General features: G+C 40.3%; 1 long non-coding RNA gene across 2 annotated transcripts in view; it reads left to right on the top strand.

The window, feature by feature from the left end:
* The first annotated feature begins 2,314 nt into the window (after positions 1–2,314).
* Positions 2,315–16,383, top strand: part of LOC148189593 (uncharacterized) — a 51,173-nt gene continuing 37,104 nt past the window's right edge. The window contains exons 1-2 of one of the 2 annotated variants that reach the window (XR_015776655.1): positions 2,315–3,634; positions 14,223–14,396. This is a non-coding gene — a long non-coding RNA (uncharacterized LOC148189593). The remainder of the gene's footprint in view (positions 3,635–14,222; positions 14,397–16,383) is intronic. The other variant, XR_015776654.1, reaches the window with a different exon arrangement.

Here is a 16,383-nt window from a genome sequence, read left to right as displayed (position 1 = left end):
TTACTGTCTTTAAAGACAAAAATATAATACATAAAAGTATTATTTCTAATGCACTTTATATTTTAAAATGCATTTCTGGCGCACGCTTTGTGTAATTTCCGCTGAAAACTAAAGAAAGAATGGTCAGCATATTTGTCTTTTGCTGCTAAAATTCTTTTACAACATAAATGTAATTATTTTTGTTCATGTCCGCCATAAACCCAACATGTATTTAAATAATTAGGCTATTAGTTCAAGAAACGCACAGACCTGTAGAATTATATAGCCTATTAATTGGCAAAAAAACAACCCTCAAATGATAAGGATAAGAATGAATATTTCTTTTCAGTTACTAAGAATCAAACCACAGGATTAGCTGGAAACATGATTATAAAAATCTAAAATCATATCGGCACAATTTCCCCTTCAAACGAAAACACAAAATCTTTATGAACGTTAACGGTTCAGAGCCTTTGAAAAATGTATCCAGCGTCTTTATCTTTGCTATCTTTATTTTTCATGGACGTTCACCTGCTGAAGCCTTAAAAACACAAACAAATAAAATGCACCAAAAAGTCCTTCCCTGTTTTGATAAATCTAAAACATACCATTATATTGTTCCACATATTATATATGAGAGATTCAGTCACCTATAGCCTGTTGTTTAAATAACAGCCTATGTTGATATCTAAATAACACTGTTGTAAACTCTCACACATTGTTTATGTCCGTCGTTATTTCTAGATGAATCACATTTGTTTTTCAGCATAATTGTAAAATTATAGTGATTTCTTCTTCTATTCAGCATCATCACGTGGGCCTGTATACCGGGTTATTCTTCGATACTATCCGTTCATGTAGGAACCTTAATGAGGCTTAAATACTCATCTTTATAGTCTTCACTACCTTCGTATTATGATCGTTTTATCATTTTCTGATTTCATCAGCATTTCTTTTAATTTGAAAAGACCATTTAGAAAAGGCCTGACACTCCCTGCATCAGACACGCGATCACTTTATCTACAATCTTTAGTTGTAATATATATTTTCGACTGCACAAATTTAGAGTGCACTTTTTAAGACATTGATGTTCTGAGCATTTAAGCTGTTTTGTGCAGTTTTCAACGTGCTGCAGATTTAGGCCAGTGAGCCCTCACACAGGCCTGAGCCTCAGTGCTGCAGTTCAGCCAATAGGTGTCACTGTTTCACTCGAATACTCTTTATGTTCACGGAGATGTTTAATTATCACTTTAGTTTTCTGCAATGTGGAGTTCTAGATGACAGATTATATGTTTGCTTTTACTTCCCATGATGTGCTTAGTGCAAAATTTTAGAAAACTTTTTCCGGCCCAGCTCATCAACTCTGTTTGAATTCACCATCCTTATAGAGCCTTTCATGAATATGGCCGTGTAACAGGAATCTGTTGATTATTTTAATATATTTAGAGCTCAAATAACATTTGGTTGGTCATTTAAATCTTTGGCTCATCACACGCTTTTATGGCTTAGTCAACAGAGTTCAATGAAATGAAAGATAGCTAAAGCCCAAATGTAGGTCTGTAGATACAAGAAATAACTAACGACAAATCTGCACAGAAATTTCTTTTTTTATTGTCGTGAGAAATTCAATGAAAGGGAAACTATAACCTTAATCTAGTTTAATGTGTCAGATTGGAGTCTAACAATCGCGGAGAATATATAGGCCTAAAATTGTTGTGTTTATAATAATAATAATAATAATAATAATAATAATAATAATAATAATAATAATAATAATAATAATAACGGATTCTTAGGTTGCCATAAAAGTTTGTTTTTTTTTAAAGTAAAATAAAGGCATAATGTGACCTTTTTAATCGTTGATGCTAAATTAGGGTTCATTTGACTTTAGATTTGTGTTTATTTTAAAAAACCATTAGCACCAAAACAGCTTTTTGACTTTCCAGTGATAACGAATAGTGTTAGATAGCCTTTTTTAGTTTTTTTTTTTAAAATCATGGTCCAGTTTTAACTAAATTCTGACCTCTGCTAAATTTGCAGCTGGAGACACACACACACACACACACACACACACACACACACAGGTCTAACTTACACACTCTAGAGACAGATTTTTAATAAAAATATTACCAAAACAAAAAAAAATCTTATAAATGCAGCAATGGCAGCGGTAGTCAAGAGGACCTATAACACAGATCAGTAATGTTGAGACCTCACCAACTAGCGTGGCGCATTGGAAAACATATTTGGAATAACCTATCCCTGCTCCTGACGTCAGCGCGTAAACAGTTACGTTCATTCCAGTGGCTACTTTCGTTGCACGCAGCCTTGACTCTCCTCTGTGTATATGTGAAGTCTTTAGTTCTGGTTTTACTGGCTTAATGCAGTAGTTTAAACTGTGTCGGGTTGACGTTTGGCACATAAATGTTCTCCGTGCGCTTCGTTACGCGCAGCGAGAAATGGAGGCGTCACACCACGTAAAGCAACGTGACCCACAGGAGCTCCGGGAAGCATCTGCTTCTCCTGGCGCTGCTGAGGCTGCGGCAACAGCATCACACACTCCGCTGCTGCGTGCTGCGCTCATTCGTCCCCCATCTCTCACAAATCGTGTCTATTTTACGCATTTTCCCCCCTGCAGCCTGCTTAGGAACGCGAGGACACTGCAGCGTTTACATCGTTTTTGCTTGTTAAAGGCTCGCGCTGGCTCTGTCTTCCTCCAAGCTGTTGACTCAGGTGCTTCAGTCAGGCAAGGTGCAGGTTTGGAGATCAGAGTCGAGGTCTCTCTCGTGCCTGACTCACTGCCCAAAACTGCCTCTCTGACTCTGCCCGGTGTAATCAGGACCTCAGTGTGCAGCTGACTGTGAGGACTCAGGAGGAGGATGGATGGAGTGAGCTGGGGATGAAGAGTCTGCTGTGGCACACGTGTGATAACACCCTCTGCCTATAATGTGCTTTAACATCACGTGGCGTCGAGCTTTTTAATGCATCCTTCCCTCCACCCGACAAATCCCCCAAAATTTGGGATGTGCTGTCTCCTAAAGGTCCTCAGCGGTGCCTTTTATCTCCACCCCTTCCTACACCGACGTGCACAACCACGGAGGCTGCTGCCGCGAGCCGCACGTCACTCATCAAATGCTGCCAAAAACGATGCCGGGTGCAACTAAAGAGGGAGAGGCGTCATTCAAAACAGGACAATGGACACCAGATCACAATGGTCAATGCATTAGCGGTGCGAAATGCGTTTGGGTTTCTGTGCACGTCGTCCTTAACAGCCGGTGTGTGTGTGTATGTATGTGTGTGTGAGAGTGAGAGAGAGAGAGAGAGAGAGAGAAAGGTAGAGAGAAAGAGAGAGAGAGAGAGAGAGGAGGGGACCAGCGACGCAGCAGCTCCGCGCACACTGTCATCCGCGGCTGGTGAGGAGATGTTGGGATGCGGGAGCAGGATGCTGGCAGCTTGTTTTTGGTCACTGAAGCAAAAGTAATGTCAGTTTTTGAAAAAGAAAATTCTATATGTTGGATGAAGTCATTGATTCTGAGGCAGTGAAGGCAACGTTTGGGTTTCTCCCTGGACTCTTATAGTTTGGCTGCACTTGAGAGATAGAAACTTAAATTCTGAATGGACTTGAACCGGAGGATTTATTCAAAGTTAATGACTTGTAAGTATGATTTTTAAATGTTTTATTTGTACATTTATTATGTTAGGCTCGAAAAATGGATGCTTGGCTATTTGCTATAATATAATGATAAAAATCTTAGTAACTTAAAATAAAATAAGTGCAAAAATAATAATATAACATCACAGTGAGGTTGACATTTTTAAAGTAAAACTTTTAAAATTAAAATTGCACTTTCACATATAAACCCCCAAAGTGCTGAATGGCAGCAGGCTGCCCCGTCCCATATTAGCGGCGGGAGCATCCATTGAGCGGTGATGAGGCGGGCTGAGTGGCCCCAGAGCTGGCGTTTATAAAGCAAACAGTTGTGTGATTGTTAGCAGAGCCTGGGAAAATGTCCCCTTGGCTGGGAGGTGGAGGGACTTGACGCCAGAGCCTCTTGTTAAGAAGACTTGTGTGCTCCCAGACAGCATTGTGATGCTAATGAGCACCAGCACGTTGTTGAACTTGATGTTGACTTTTTTTCTTTCTTTCTTTGGGCGATTTTTCTTTTCTTTTCTTTTCTTTTCTTTTCTTTCTTTCTTTTTTTTTTTTTTTTTTTTTTTTTTTTGGTCACTTGTTTGTGGGAAAATCTTCTCCGGGGCTACAGTGTGAAATTAATTAATCAGGGCTTTGCAGTTTATCTACAATACAGCGTCCTTAAATTCTTTTAACTCAGAAAGTCACTTTTATTTGGTTTGAGGTGTTTAGTGTTGAAGTTTATTTTACCAGATTTGGTCTAAAAAGAGAGAGAAGACACTTACTGGGATTATTTTTGCTGGATTTACTTTTTTATGGAGAAGTGATATTTTTCTCCAAAGTTAATAGTTATGCCAAATTAAATGCCAAATATATATTTTTAAAATGATATATATTGGTAATATTTAAAAAAATAGAAATGTGTTAGTGTGTTGTCTTTAAAAAATTATTTATTAGCAAAATAAATCGAAGTATATAACATTTTTAAAATGATTAAAAGATGCACTTTATTCTTTCTTTCCTTCTTTCTTTCTTTCTTTCTTTCTTTCTTTCTTTCTTTGCAGAGCAACAGGTGTAGGCCTACTGTAAACTGAATTTCCAGCACTGGACTATTAGCCTTATTTATACACATTTCTATTTAAAATACATAATTCCTCATGCTTAATAAAATCAAACTTGCAACAGTGACGCTATGTTCGTTTTAAAGCGATTAAGCTGTTTGTATTATAATTTAACTTGGAATAATTTGAGCACACACCGTTTTGCTATAAACATAACTACTATTTACATAACTGATATCATTAGATGTAAAATTCGACTGATATAAAATTTTAAATTTGGAGATAATTTTAGAGTTAAATCGTGCTTATTTTGGCCAATATGCCACTAATAGAATAAAGAAAACAAAATCATAAATGTTTTTGCTTCTTGGAGCCTGTTGACAGATTTAGATCATCATTCGCAGTGTGATTCATTTCTTAATTTTATTCAAACACAATAATATCATAAAGAAAACGTCCTGTAGGTGAACTGTACGGTTTTATGTAGGGCTAAACTGTTGAATAATGAGATCTCGATCAGAATATGAAAATTGTTTGTCTACGTTTTTTTTACGGTTACTCCGGTTTAATTTCTAAACGTATTTTATTTCATTTTACTAGCCCCCAGTAGCTTTGCTTAAGCAACCCTAATTTATAGGCTATTACGTTTTTTTTTCTTTTCACCCCCCGATTTCCAAACAGCGCCGTGAATTAATTTCATTCGTTTCAGCACCAAGGACAGAGACTGTACTTTTCACTGGAGGTGCTGAATGCGAGTGTCTTCAGTTTTCTTTACAGTCTCTGCAACCGTTTTAATACATTTAAACACAAGCATAATTATTTTTATCAAGCATATTTTAATCATTGCATTATCGTCTTTGTTGTTTTAGATTTTAATTTGAAGTTTTGCTGTGACAGAAACAAAAGAAAAAGAAAGAATCATTTATTTCCTCGCTGATGTTCTCTGGTCTGAATCCGGCGTTTAGCAAATAGCACAAAAGACAGTATGGCAGGTGAAATAATTATTGGATGACTGATTGATTATTATTATATTTATTATTATTATAATTATTATCATCGTTTTAAAATGTGAACAAGTAGGATACGGTGCACATATTACATATTGACTAGAGTAGAATAGAATAGAATAGAATAGAATAGAAAACTCAAAGCCAGTGTTAGATGTTGGTGTTACTGCACACACACCTTACTGTACTGTATGTCTAACAGGACGTGACGCAGTCAGGGGGCGTGTTCAGATGAATTCACGTGAGGCTGATGAAAGGCAGAGCTGAGAGTCAATCAGTATTAATGCAGCCTACAGTATGATCATGTTTTTAGTATAGAGACAGAGCAAAAAAAATCACAGAACGCGCCCACTCACACGTGCACACACACACACACACCACACACACACACACACACACACACACACACACACACACACACACACACACTTTTACTTTTCTTTTAATTCTAAATTATTAAATTCTAAACACATTTTAATATACAGAATATTTTTAATAATTATTTCTATTTTTTGCAAACCAGTATTTCATAGAAAATGCATCATGATTACTGTCTTATTTACAGTAGTTATGGAATTTAGTGGAAATTGAGATATTTGAAAAAAGAGTACATTTCTGTACTGTATTTTTAGTTTCTCAAACAAGGTTGACGGCACGAAGCCTTGGTAATGATGGATTTAATGAGTTAATGGGGTTCTTATTTTGAAAATGTTAAAAAATATATTTCTTGCACATCTGCTATCGCGAGAGCCTGTAGCCTAAAGCACGAGGAAGCCATTTGAGCCATTTATAATCTAAGAAGTATTCTTAGAATATGTCCTCTGCATAAAACGGACAGCTTTTTTCGCAGGCCAACAGAAAACTGGCTGCTTAAAATTCAAATTAGAAACAGGTCACGCACACACACACACACACACACACACACACACACACACACACACACACACACACACACACACACACACACACACACACACACTGTAACTACTGTGAAAATATATAATAAGCTCATTAATTTAAATTTCGGGTGGAACTGTGCCATCTATAGTGTTAAATAAAATGTTTAGTTTCGAGTAAAATTCTAGCGTACACTGGAAACTGTATGGGGCTCTATTTAACATTCATAAGCTGAAGAAGACACGCTGTCATCACAGGCTTCTGTTAATACAGTAGCTGTGGCTGTGATGTGGTCCAAATTATGTAAAGCGTATAGTAATGCTTTAGTCTGCATTTTGTCTTTAAGACTCGCGGAAATTTCTCATTAACACTTACATTTTGCGCGTTTTTTAAGGCTCCTTTAAGCAAATAAGGACAATAAAAAAATATAAAAAAAACCCCAACAATATATTTTTTGTTTTCTTCGTAAAAGAAAAGTCAGATGCTTTAGGTTTTTGATAATAATAACCGTAAATTATAATTCTTCCTCTGAACATTTAGCACTGAAGTGTTTGTCCTGTAACCTGCATCCAGCTCAGTCCACGTGACTCACTGCTTGCTCAGTGTTTCTTTACGGGGACAAACTTTGTGTCCTTATTTACACAGACAGGGTGTGGCTGAAAGACGGATGGTTTATTGTCAACCAGTCCTTAAGCATGGCCAGTTGTCTGATGTATTGCCCAGGGCCTATCATCCAGTCAGGTGACTGTGCTGTTGTTGCACACCGTTGTACTCTCTATTCAGGACAAAGCTATTGTGGTTATTATTGATTTGAATGCTCTTAGTGTGTGCACTGTACAGTTTTGGTGATGAATGAAACACGTTGCATGATGTATAGTGGATCACAGACATGTGAAATGATTCCTGACTTTGTTTGAGGCGCCCTGGAGAACCCCTCAGTGGGTTTTGGAGGGGGCATTGGTCCCTATTTTTAGACATAACAACCTTTTACGCACGCGGTGGCTGTTTATGATGTTGGATAAGTTATTTTAAGGCCAGAATCATGATGTCAACTCGGCATCTATCTCTACCTTGTGTTTTCTCTGACTGTCCGTTATGTCCACCCCTCATCTCTGGCGCTCACCCGTGTGTGTGTGTGTGTGTGTGTGTGTGTGTGTGTGTGTGTGTGTGTGTGTGTGTGTGTGTGTGTGTGTGTGTGTGCCAATGAGCATGCCTAATTCTGTGGACACCGCGCGTCTCCCCTGGCAGTCTGACCCCGAGGCCCCCCGGGCGGCCCTCCGCCTCCTGCGCCCCCACATCTGACACTCTGATAGCCGAGGCGCTTTCTCCGTCCTCACTCTCATTTTCTCTTCCTCGGGCCCTGCTGCAGCTTTTTTGACAGCCCGGAATGGACGTTATACCTCGATTATTCCTCCACGGATTCACTTGCACATACACCGAGGGTGGTGTTGTGCGTAAAATGGGCTTTGTCTTCGCATATGTGCCGGCATCCCCACATGGTCGGAGACATGGAGCATCACGGTTGTAGAGAACCGGGGAGGAAGGCTCCTTACCAGGAGAAGAAAATCTCAGCCGCATTAAAGCTGTTGGATTTTAATAATTTTGTTTCATTTAATAACGAAGCCTTCGTGACTGTCCGATTATGGAAACTACCGTTCCAAATAGACTGAATGTGTGAGTATGCTGTGTGTTTACTCTTGAGTCAAATGACATGTGTCACCAGGAGAGGCTGTTTAATAAAAACGCAGCTTCAGCAACATTTAAGAACAATTTATTCAAGGTAAAATAGTTTCAATTACCTGCTTTTATTTGCTTTAGCCTTTAATATCATGTGAGTTGCATGCCAGCATCATATTAGGATGACTCGTGCCAACAGATATTTGACATGTTTATATATATGTCACATCCCAGTTTTATTCGAATATTTATGTTATCTGCATTTTTTTCAAATTTAGATTTAAACGCTTAGCATCAGAGCTGTCTCAAAGATACTTACGTTGCGTCATAATCATGTTTTGGTGATTACAAAGGATTATAAAGGCTAGTTTGTCCCACTTCAACATGTCATCAACTAATCCAACATCCAGTGAGGCTGAACTTGTTCCACTGGATCATGCTGTTGACATTTAGCTGGGAGCGCCCCTCTACTGTGCGCTATATGGGCCTCTTTTGGCAGTTTGTCATGCTTCCAAACAATTCATGGATTAATTCACTCAACACGGAAACTATGGTCTATGGTCTGAGAATGGGTCGATGTGAGCTGGCATTTAAAACAACAATAAGATGGTTGTTTGTGAGTGCCTGTAGTGTGATCTTTTAGGGAGACAGTGGAAGTAACAGTGTCTCTTATGTGAGTGTGAGTTGTGCTATCACCAGGAGCTCAAAGTGGACATGATATGGTGGAGTTAGTGGGTAAATGTGTGCTGTATTAAGGTTATTAGTGGCGTGGAGGCTTCCTGTTACGCCTGTTGATGGATGACAGGTGAGTGTGTCATCCTTCTCCTGCAGCTGGATGACTTCACCCTGCAGATGCTCGTCAGGCTCAGAGGATGAAGTTCAACACTGCTCTTTTTTTTAAAGAAATAAAACGTGAATCACCTCATAGTGTAGTAAAAGAGGTTAGTTTTATTGAAACGGATACACTTTGTATCCTGCTGACATGGTTATGGAGGTTTTGGTCACTTCCAATCAGCTCTGAGCTATTACAAAGCAATCTGAGGGCATTTTTAAAAAAAATAAAATTACGCATTATGCGTAAAGCGGTAATAAAACAGGATATTACCTATAACCTGCTTTGTGCATGCGCGCAGTTTTGTGTGTGTGTTAGAGATAGAGAGACGGGGAGAGCAGAAGAAGAGAGAGAGAGAGAGAGAGAGAGAGGCGTACGCATGCAGGCGGAATGCAATGGCTCCATGTGACCACAACACAAGCAGCTCCGGTGGCGGCGGCGGCGGCCCCTTTAAGAGACGTGGGTTAGTTTTTCTCTTTGGTTATCTAGCTGTATGAGTTTATGTAATATCATAAAGCTAGAGAACCGAATGTATAAACTAATTCTGCAGTCGTCACGGCGGAGGGACGCCGGAACCGGGACCGATGGAGGAGGCGACGGAGGTGTACTGCTGCTGCTGCCGGAGCGGATGGATGGATGCAGCCTGCACAGAGGACTGGAAGCCCGCGGCGGCGTCCGTGCATCGCGCCGAGAAACGCCTCCTGCTTCTTTGGACGTGTACCGGTGAAGAGGAGAACGCCGCCTCTTTAAAAAAAAAAAGAGAGAAAAAAAAAGCGGATTCATAGCGTTTGATATCACGGGGGATGCGTGGAGTGACAGTAGTTAGCAGCCGGAGACAGGCTCCATTCATAGAGTGATGATGATGATGGTGAGAAGGAGGAGGGCGAATCGGCATGTGCTTCTGCTTTTTCTCTCTACCTTCCTATTAGTCACACAGCAGCTTATGAGGAGCATGTTTTTGTGTTGATTGGTAGTTAGTTGGGTCCTGATAACCAGGAGGTGAGATGCACACGGTTTGTAGCTGGAAAATCACCTGATTGGACGACTCCAGGGAGTCACGTGTTCCACCAGTAGCCCCCATATTCCCATGCTGCTGTTCTGTCTGTGTAGTAATATGGAAAAGAGCTTTAACAATCAAAGCTAATGCACTTTGTTTGCCTCTGCAGTTGCACGCTGCTTTATTCTGTCTCTGAGAAGTTGATGGTGGGAGCTTTGTGCCATGTCAGAGAGGTTTGATGCATTTTGCACCACACTGTGCCACTGCTGGATACAAATAATCCCACTATCAGGTGCATTCTCAGGGCTTAGTGTGTGTGATACTGTACAGTACAGCAAAAGATCAGGAGGATGTGTAGTAGGTCGTCACAGTAATGTGTCACAGGTTATGAGGTGGAGAGGAAGACAATATTGTGATTCGGTAGGTGTTTGTCAAAGGGATCATCCTGTATCCCTGGGTTTAGCTTGATTGATGCGCTTATTAACAGCAGCTTCAGGCTTCATGCACAAAGAGGACAGAACAGAGTGATGTTTCAGACTGCTGCAAAGGGAGAGGACAGAGGGACGCCAGGGAGACACCTTTGTGTCCTTTTTTGAACAAATGCATCACTGTTTTAGCTGATAAGCAGGTTGTAATGGATGTAGTTTATTCTCAAAGGGTTAAAACAGCATGCTTTTTGCCAGAAGTTGCTTGCTGATGTGTATTTTGTCTTATCAAAGATGTCAACACACACACACACACACACACACCAGCAGTGCTGATGTACACTAGTAGGCCCGAGCAGAGATATTTGGATGCAGTATTAGGGGAGGACAGGGTCGACCGGGTCGTTCAGGCTGATTTCCACCTGGCCTGCTTTATAATGCTGTTTGGGCTGCACATCATCTCCCTCTTTCCCCACTCCATCCGAGTCAGAGAGGAGCTCCTGTCTGGTTCCAGCTCTGCCTGAGTGATAGGTTGCACTCTGAAGTGGAGCCTGTTGAATTTTAAACAAGCCAATTCTGTGTTAGCGGCTAAAGCTGTAGCTGTTCTGTGTGGTGGTGGCTCGGCTGTGCACGGTGGAGAGTGTGTAGCAGCTCAGTGTAATGGTGCTACTGTTAGTGGGCCCTTAGCTTACTGCGTCACAGAGCAGGGCAGGTGGAGAGGGAGCTAGCAAGGAAATGCTCGCTTTTGTGGCAATATGCTGCCACACTGCTGTATGTGTTTACTGTGAATGTGGTGTGTGTGATGTGTGGCATTCAGAGTTGTAAACCTCAGTTGTGTGCTCTTGTAATTATGATATTAATGGTCATTTCAGGCTATCGGTGTGAGCTGTGCTGTTATACTTTTGGTAGTTTAATAGAGCGTGGAGCAAATGAATGGTTTTTATCAAGGCAACACTGCAGGAGTGAGAATACACATCTCCATTTTTATGTTGCAACAGCCAGTGAATAGTTATGTCCCACTGAGATTTTTTAATACACAGACTTAAAAGTTGTATTGTTTTAGCTGATAAGCTCCTTGTAGTTGCAACAATTTGGTGATTGTCAGGAATATCTGTGTGCAGAATCTGCCCAAAATTTTGCAACTGCACGTCCCTTCTGCTCTTTTATGACATATTTGCAATATTACGCTAAAGCATTAATAATACAACCTCCATTTGATTCGACAATGCCGTTTTGTGCTATGACTCACACCAACCGCCACGCCAACAGCACCACCCTCCCAGCCTTCACCCAGTAGAAATTAATGCATTGCTGAGGGGTAATAAATGGAGGATATGGGGAGAGCCCTTTGAGATTGAAATGCAGTCTGAGAGGCAGGCTAGACGTCGTGTTTTTCCCACATTAATATGTGTCTGTCTGGGCCCTCTCCACCATCAGGAGGAGGCCCTCAACACCAGATGGAGCCCAGTCTAGTCTATGTCTAGTCTACCAACACCTGCCATAAGGCTGCATTACACCTCCTATTGTCTTGCACAGTGATTCCTCCCATTTGTGCATCTATGTGAATTTGTATTGTTTCGCCAGATTTATTCTGAGAGGAATTAACGCGCTAATAAACAAACAAAAAAAAAGAGGTATGACAAGGGTTTAAAATGATGTTGAAGGAATGAGGTGAGAAGATAAGAGCGCAGGATGTGTTTATGCATGCACGCCGTGCATTTCTAACCAACCTGTCATGTCTGTAGGCTTTCCTGCTGAAGCGTAGATATGTCAGTATGTCCCCCCATCCCTCTCTTTTCCTCCACCACTCTTCCTCTGCACTGTATTGATAACACTGAATATTTTTAATGGTTGTTGCATAGGTTTCGAGTGGTGTTTGTTGACAAAGATGTTGGAACAAAGCAGCCGCCCTGTACACTGTCCTATACACGGCAGAGCCATTGTTTTAGGTCCACAACCCTGCTGCATTTCCAAGCTACCACCCTATAGATGTTATCTCGCGTGTCACACTTGGACACTAGATTGCACAGCTGTGTGTATGAGTGTGTGTGCACATTTTTGTACATTTTATACATGTGTGTCTCTGCACGGATAGGTGTTGATTTCAGGGGGGACACAGGGGACACGTCCCCCTCAATATTTAGAACATGTGTCCCTCCCAATAATAAAAAATGACAGTGGACTTTTGTTTTGACAATATCGAGGACATTTACAGCACAAACTGATGCAGATGGGGACACAATGGTGCTCCAGAATGCAGGAAATTGTTGTGTTTGACACTCAAAATGTGTTCATCCCAATGTTAAAGCAAAACCTGAGCCCTTGTCTGCATGTGTTTACGTGTGTGTGTGTGTGTGTGTGTGTGTGTGTGTGTGTGTGTGTGTGTGTGTGTGTGTGTGTGTGTGTGTGTGTGTGTGTGCGCGCGCGCACGCTATTGGACATTGTTTCTGCACCATCAGTGCGTAATTTTTGGTCTCTACAGAGCACAATAACCATGACAGCATACTGTCAGTTACATAATTGTACTTTTTGGACTTTTAGTGACTTGACTTTTCAAAAAATGCTTCTGTAATTACGTAGAAAATTACAGAATTCCTAATTCAGAGTACTTTCTGGAATACATTTTCCTTTATCTTTTAATGTTTAGGACAGTGTTAGATTTTATTTAAAAATGTGCCTTTACATTTTATTTAGGTTTAAACTATGTTATCATCATTATTATGATTGTTATTATTCTGATTATTATCACCATTATTACACTTTGATTCAGATCTGAGACTATTTATGGCTCATGGTCTATTTGATTCCATATCACCAAAGTCCATATTCCAGCCTTATCAATTTTCTATTATCATTTTACCTTGAATTGCAATGGCCTATATAAACCTTTTCTCTGAACTTATGAATTCTGGGTTTGGTAGCCTAGCAACAGCCTCTGACCCATGCAAGGGAAAGAGAAAAAAAATTGAAAGGCTGACGTGCAGGCTTTAAACCCGCAAAGGACATCAGGTTTCAGCGGATGTAATCTTTGAGTATTTTGTGTAATCGCTTGTGAAGTGTGTGTGTGTGTGTGTGTGTGTGTGTGTGTGTGTGTGTGTGTGTGTGTGTGTGTGTGTGTGTGTGTTGAAGAGATTGGTATTGTCATGCATTTACCACTGACAGTTGAAATCAGAAATATGAGAAACTTTGCACACATGAGTCTAACAATATAACTGCTGCATTTTTATAATTTTCCAATGTTACAATATGCATTAATTTCTCAAGTCTATGTTAAATGTGCAAATGTTTCCATTGTCACTCACTGCAGTGAATTTATATGTTTTCTTTTTACAGTTCATTTTCAACGTTTTGCCATGCAGTATTTACAGGGCAAATACTATTTTTTTCAATAGAAGCCCCAATTTAATATATTTTTTTCTTTCTGTTTGAAACAAACATTTAAAAAAAAACTTTTGTGAATTTGACACATTCAATTTAAATATTTTGTTAAAAAACATCCAAAAACTTGTTTACTATATAACAGTTAATATTAAATTATTAATAATTCTACAATTTAAAGATTAAATGTGATTTTAAATCAGTGTGACAAAGTGGTTCAGTGGTTTCCTATAGAGGATTTAAAGTGTAGCTAAAATGTTTACTGACATTTATTTTTGCTTAAGAGCAGAGAAAATAAATGGACCCTCTCTCAACATAGTGTTTTTATGTTTTTACAGGAATCTGCGCAGTGCAGACAGAAGCGCAGTCACACAGAAATACACGCACCCCATCTGCAGGCCTGCATCTGAACTTGCTGGACAGCAATTCAGAGGAGACACACCGCCTCCTGCTCTGAGGGTCAGAGTTCACAGAGTGGGTCACATTGAGGCTTCATCACTGCAGAGTTACAGGTGAGACTTCAAAATAATCTTCCTCTGTGTGCTATCAAAAACTCACACTACAAACACACTTGAACTTGAACTTTTCAAACACTATCTTCACATAGTTACAATCAACCTGGTAAATCTTTTTGTTTGGAGGCCTGAGAAGTCGCAGCGTTATTACAAGTGTGCACGCAAAAGTGTGGTTTCATCATAATTGATCTCTTCACAAAAAAATCGAATTCTTTACATGCACACTTTCTCGCTTGCTTTCCTCACCCCTCATACTCACTGGCCTCTCGCCCCCCGATTTATAACGTCTGATCCAATTTGTTAGATTCTTCGGTTTTGGCAGATAAGATGCAGGGTGGCCACTTGTGTAATCTATATTTTAATTCCTTTGTCCATGCTTTTTATCCCTTTAAGGATACATGGGTTTGAGTTGGGAGGGGCTCGGCCTGGTGTGTGCACAAGGTGTGCTCATGTGGAAAGACTGCCGGGGTGGCTAAGTCCCTCACTCCTCTAATTCCCTCCCTCTGAACTCCCCCCACCAACTACTTACTTTTCTGTCCTCTGCTCTCTGTCCAGGCCTTATACGCTCATCCATACTTACATAGAAACATTTCTTTTTTGGGTTTTTGTTTTTGTATTTTAAGTTTGAGGGAAAAGTTTCTAGGTACACCTAAATATCCGTGAATTTTGCAGCAGTGGTCCACACACACGTAAAACAAACTAAAAATACCCCCCCCTCCTCCCCACAGCCCTAGGAAATTTTTTGAAGAACTACCTCTTACTTGATCCTTTTTTTATGCACTCTGGCACCTCATTTACTTTTAAAAACTCTTGTAAAACTTTCCAGATTCATTGTGAAAAGTTAAAAATATTAAAAGTAATTAGTATTAAGTAAAAATTGAATGCTTCACAAATAATACTATCATTAACAGTTGGAAAAATAATATGTATGTACATTAACAGTGGTGGAATGTAACCAAGTTAATTTATTTAAGTATGAAGAGAAATTCAGATTATTATTATTAGGCCTACTCTCATTTTTTCAAACATATATATATAGCCTTCATCTTGAGATCCAGGGCTATGTATAAAATACAGGGGGCTGAGCCTAACAACACTACTGGTTATCGGTATTACATATAATCCCGCTGTCATAGTTACTGTCATGGTTGAATTACTAAACATGACTACTGGGCACAGGCCCAGGGGCCAAAAGCAAACCAAAAACAACCACAAAGAGACACAAAATGACAGAAACTCCTCCCACAAAATTATCACAATAGGACACAAAACACAAAACACAAAACGATGCACAACAAATACAAACAGGTGTAAAACAGCAGCAAAAAAGAGGCAAAATCACGACAAAATCTGTGTGTCGTACTCCTACATAGGAGAGGTGGCAGAGCCTTTTGCATATCTGTGCCCAGGGGCCCATTGTCTTACAATCCGCTCATGGCTACTCTGCTAACTAGTTGTCAAAACCTTGCAAGCTGTAGCTTTTTATAACAGCGCATAATGCTGAAGATGATGGACGGCTGAAACCAGAACTAGGTGACTCACTCACTTTCCTCTCAGCTTCCCCTCTCAGTGTTGAGTGACACGACTAAAGATTACCTTCGCTATCCTAACAGCTGCTGCAGCGGGCCATCAAGGCCGAGAATGCCGCTCAGCTCGTGCATGTTCAACCTCCTGCGGAGAACAAAGTAGACGGAGTGATGGAGGGGAGCGTTGGAGAGGGGAGGAGAGGGAGACGAAGCCCCATCCGCTGAGATTGAGGTCCGTCATCAGGGAGAAACAGAAGAAGTGATTTTTTTTTTTATTATTATTTCCCTCCAGGGTTAGATGAGCGTTCTGTGACATTGGCCTATTTCTATATCAGCATGCCCCCCCAGAGAAAGAGTTGCGTTTGAGAATCAGACAAGGGAAGATCAGAGGAGATTTCACAGCCTGTGGCTATCCTCCTCTATAACGTTCGACCACCTCTTAAACCTCCTTCGCTTTG

Source organism: Plectropomus leopardus, chromosome 5 (genome assembly GCF_026936395.1).
Source record: "Plectropomus leopardus strain MGB_pleo_1.0 chromosome 5, ASM2693639v1, whole genome shotgun sequence".
NCBI lineage: Eukaryota > Metazoa > Chordata > Actinopteri > Perciformes > Serranidae > Plectropomus > Plectropomus leopardus.
Note: the sequence above shows the minus strand (reverse complement) of the source record. Positions and strands in the feature narration are given on the sequence as shown.